Source organism: Eumetopias jubatus, unplaced genomic scaffold, assembly GCF_037043125.1.
Source record: "Eumetopias jubatus isolate StellerSeaLion01/CBP00866 unplaced genomic scaffold, mEumJub1_p1.0 scaffold_11, whole genome shotgun sequence".
NCBI lineage: Eukaryota > Metazoa > Chordata > Mammalia > Carnivora > Otariidae > Eumetopias > Eumetopias jubatus.
Window position 1 is genome coordinate 38,056,468 of NW_028274817.1, and position 5,236 is coordinate 38,061,703.

Sequence of the window (5,236 nt, forward strand, 5' to 3'; positions counted from 1 at the left end):
ATGTATACAAGAAGTTCTTGAATTCTATCATCTAATAATTTTGGGTAAGAGAAACTAAGAGCAGCCCGAACAATATATACTAGTATTCGCTGTTCCACCCTTAGCCGAGAGGACTTAAGGCCAGCTGCTGCTTCACACAAGTTACAGTAACTATTTACTACTTTTTCATAGAGAAAGCCCCTGACCTTCAAGAAAGCTTTAGGGAAAAAAAAATATTTAATCCCTTTCTTTCTTTAAACAGTTTTTTTTTTTCCTACATCTAAGAAAGAAAAAGTATTGATACATATGTTGCTTGAACTGAAAGGCATAGGAAAACAGACAACGTATACACATTAAATTTCTAAGAAACATGAGGTAAAAGGAGAAAATCTTTGGATACGCTCTACGTTTGTACAAAGAAGCTAGATTTGCTATTCTCCAAGAAGTGAAGGGACCTACTACGTGATACACAGAAATAATTTAATGCCTTTTCACAAGGATGTAACTACTCAAGCTTTGCTGAAGCTTCGTATTCCATGAAGGCATCTAACATGCCAATCTGCACGCAGAGCTGCTCCTTCCTCCCCTATCCATTTATGCGGTAGTTTTCATGGATTTCTGGCCAGATGTCACAGACAAAGGCCAGCAGGTTATCCAGGACTTCATTCCTGTTCTGCTGGAAGTAGGCCTGGAGGATGGTCATCTTCTCCTGGGTCTCCTTCTCCACTTCGGTGCTGCAGCTGCCATGGGATCCCAGAGCCGCAGCTTCCTTGGCCTTGAACTCCTTCTCTCTTTGCAGACGGTATTGTTCAATTTCAGCCTGAGCTTCTTCTTTGGCCTGCTTCAGCCTCCGGTTCTTTCGCTTGCGGGCCTCCGACACTTTCTCGGCGGCCCGCTTCTCGGCCTGCAGCAGCTGCTGAATGCCCTGCGACTGGCTGGCCATGGCTGCGGCGACTCTAAGGCCGCGGGACGCGGCCTAAATCGGTTCGAGACGCAACCTTGTTTCTAACCATGTCTTTTGAACACCAAGGGCTAGAAGGGCTAGAGATAGTTCACCCAAAGGGGCAAGCAAACCAATCTGACCTTAGGAAAGTAATCATTCCAGTGGAGATTGTGCATTATGAGAGTAGCCAACTGCCTACCCGAAATCTTTCCCAATGGCTTTCTATACCGTCTAGGGATACTGACAGGGGTTTGGATTCGGTTTGGATTCCCGAGCAAGGCCAATCTGAAAGAGGTGTGTGTGTGTGTGTGTGTGTGTGTGTGCATTGCTAATTCTTTACAAAATTACAGCCCTTCAATTCCCAAGGCCATTTCTTGTTCTGACTCCCTTACTTCTTTCCAGCTCATGTCACTTCACTCTTCAGCCTCGAATTCCTGTGCCCAGGCATGAGCCAGTCTACTGAAAGGTGGGCAACTGTCTTGGCATGCACGGGCAATCAGATGTTTGGAGAAAATTGATGAATAACCATGAGTCCTAGAGATCCATAGGGATTAGGGAATTAAAAGGCTTATTCTTGTGGTTAAACACTGGGAATGCCATCTCATTCCCGTCCACTGATTTCTCTATTATCAGCTGGTAAGCCACAAGCAGATCCCTTGTTCATCTGCCAGGATGCAAACTAGCCCTTCTTTCAAGTCCCACTTTTGTTCTCAGGCTTAGGAGCGCCATAGTTATTCCAAAAGGAATCTGGCTGGCACAGTTAATTGGACTTATTAGGTCATAATTACAGTATCACAGCATCAGCCTGCATTTTCCTGGATTTGATTACTGAACCTTCCAAATCTATATCTTTGGGTCCTGATGCCATCAGTTAGGACCCGGTGGTTGAACCTAACATACTATAAACGACTAGGCTGAATGCTTCCCTGAGCCCTAGGTTGATGAATACACTGTTTCCTCTGCAAGGAGGTTTAGGAAAGCAATTGATCATCACAAACACTAACATATGTGGAGTGCTTGGTGTGTGTCTGACACTGTGCTTGCATTATCTCATTTAATATTTGCACAACCAAACAAAGGCAGGTACTATTATTAATGTCCCATTTGCAGATGAGGAAACAGAGGGGTAAGATACCTTGCCCAAGATTACACACATAGTAAACACAGCATTGGAGTTTACCCCCGTGTCTGTTTTGCTTCAGAACAAATGCTCTTAACTACTACATCATTTTGCCTCTTGGAAAGTGGCTGTCTGCTCCTTGCTTCACTAGTAAGAGCTCATCTGATTCTCATTTGTTAGAAACTGGAATATGGTAAACAGATGTTTCCTTTCTGATGAAGTGATGGTTTCCACTGTCCTGTTTTACATGTTAGCAGTGGCAGGTGTGAGAAACAGGTATTACCATCAAGAAGCAAGTGTCTTACCAGAGAAATAGGGCTCACCCACAGGAACCTCTCCCAAACACATTTACATGCATATAAAATAAGAAGCCAACTCATGTGAAAACTCTAAGTGCTATGGGAGACAGCGAGGTGTTAATAGAAGGGACCCTAGCCCGAGAAGCAAAAGATGTTGTTTTAAGAAGCAGCTGTGTAATGGTAACTTTTAATGTTAATTTAAAAATAAAATGGGCCTACCTGGGTTATTTTGGGTTTCTTGATTAGACGCTAAAGAGAAGAAATAATCAGGGACGTCCTCGTGGGTGAGCTGGGCTATGAAGGATGGGTAAAATTTGAAGAGATAGGGAAGAAGGAAGAGAGACTCCAGGTCCAAGGAGGACTAGGGAAGGGACAGTAGGGGGATGGCAGAGAGCGGAGGAAATGAGCCTAGAGTGTTTATGAGCCAGCAGAAAGGAGATACTTGTAAATGCTTTGAGGAGCAAAACCCACAAAGTCAGGCATAAGGAAAATCAGGGACCAATGGGCTGATTCATTGTTGACTGATTGATTTTTATTGTGGTAAAATACACGACATAAAATATATCATTGTCACCATTTTAAAGTGTACAATTCAGGGACATTACATTCACAATGTTGCCCGACCATCACTACTGTCCAGTTGCAGAGCTTTTTCAACACACAAATGGGAACCCCATACCCATTAGTCAGTCACTCCCCATTCCCACCTCTCCCTAACCCCCTGGCAACCACGCAACTCTTCTTATCTCTGTGGATTTGCCTATTCTGAATATTCCATATAAACGGAATCAAACAATATGTGGCCTGTGTCTGACACTTAGCATATATTTTAAAAATTCATTCAGGTTGTAGTAGGTATCAGAATTTCATTCCTGGGACACCTGGATGGCTCAGTCGGTTAAGGTCTGCCTTCGGCTCCGGTCATGGTCACAGAGTTCTGGGATCGAGTCCCGCATCAGGCTCCCTGCTCAGCGGGGAGCCTGCTTCTCCCTCTGCCTGCCCCTCCCCCTGCTTGTGCTCTCTCTCTGTCTCTGGCAAATACATAAATAAAATCTTTTAAAAAGAGAATTTCATTCCTTTTTGTGGCTAAATCATATTTCATGGTATGAATGTACCACATTTGGTTTACTTATTCATCTGTTCATAGATATTTGGGTTGTTACCACCTTTTGGCTGTTGTGACTGGAGCCTCTATGAACATTGGTATGTAAGTTTTGGTTGGAACACTTATTTTCAGTTCTTTTGGGTGCATAACTAGCAGTGGAATTGCTAGATCATATGGTAGTTCTATATTTAATTTATCGAGACAAAGCCATGCTTTTCTTGAAAATCTAGCATAGTGGTTAAAAACAGGGCTTGATGTTTTAGTTGAGTCCTGGCTGTGGTACTTACTAGTTGTATGGCTTTGAGCAAGGGATACAATTGCTGAGTCTCAGTTTTCTCATCAGCTGAATAAGGTTGTTTTGGGGATTACCTGACATAATGCATAAAGCACTTAGCACAGTGCCTGGCGCTTGGAAAGCACTAGAAAGATACATGGTAGCTCCTAAGGAATACCCTATATCAGTCTCATGCCTAAATGTGACATATAGTCAATATCACAGAGAAGTAGAGGCCTAGGCCTCTTATTGACTTTACTAACTACCCCCGCCCCACCTTGCAGAACTCAGGAAGCGATCTCAATTTCTAGAAAAATGAGCAACCCCGGTTCCTTAGCCCCTCCATTTTTAATTATTTAAACTGTGTGCATATGTGGGAGCATATGTACACACAATACATATACAAAAGGTTCTTCAAAATGTCAAAAGCCTGTGTGTATATGTGTGTGTGTATATGTGTGTTTTATAAAAGAGATACTTTCCAAGAAGAGGCAGTTTGATGTAGTAGTTAAGAACCTATGTTCTTGTCAAAACAGGCATGAGAGTAAATTCCAATTCTCTGTTTACGAGCTGTGTAATCTTCAGCAAGTTACCTCATCCCGCTGAGCCTCATTCTCTTCATCTGTAAACATGGGATATGAATAATAGTACCTACTCTTATTGACTTATTGTGAGTATTAAATGAGATAATGCAAGCCTGGTGTAAGGCATATAGCAAGCACTCAACCTTCTGTTTTGTGGGAATACCCATAGCTTTGACCTTCCTTGCTTTCCAGCATCCCCACAAAGCCATCAAAGTGGCCCATGGGAGTCAAAGAGCTAAGGGACTTTAGCCAGACCTGAAAGAATGCCAAATGGCCATAAATACTCTTTCCAAATGACATGAAATTCCACCATAACAAAAGCAGCTCAAGACTTTGTAATCTCAAATGTATCTTTTGAGTTTCCTGCTTATGATTAGTCTCTCTGTTGGAAGTTGTATTTTTCCAAGACGGATTAACTTTCCACCTACACAGAACAGAATCATATAGTATTTGAGCTGAAAGGGGAAGGGGCAGTGAAAGGAATTAACATCTATTGTACCCTGTGCACCCAATTTGTCTTATGTGATCTTCAGAACAACCCTGTTGTGAGATAAGTATCTGTATTTCCATCTTGCAGCTGAAGAAATGGGCTCAAAAGTCACTCATGCAGAACTAGTAGCTGTCAGAACCAAGGTTTGAACCCAGATTTTTCAAAAGCATTCAATTTATTATACCACATTTGCTTTAAAGAATTTCTGGGATCTTGTTTTGCTGTTGGTGAAGCAGAAAGGTAAAATGAGTTGCCCAAGGTCACTTAGCCAGTTAATGATAAAGCAGGGGCTAGAAACCAGTTCTAAGCATGCCAGCTCATGTTGCTTTGTTGCCTCTTAGTGGATGAATAATGTGGTGGTTCATCAGTTAAAAAAGTTTCAGAGATTGGAGCGAATCTGGAAATAAGTTTCATCTGTACCTTAATTATTTCCAATTCATGT

General features: G+C 42.3%; 1 pseudogene; it reads right to left on the reverse strand.

Annotated features, from left to right (window-relative positions):
* Positions 1-308: 308 nt before the first annotated feature.
* LOC114198347 (V-type proton ATPase subunit G 1 pseudogene) lies at positions 309-964 on the reverse strand (annotated as a pseudogene).
* Between the last annotated feature and the right edge of the window lie 4,272 nt (positions 965-5,236).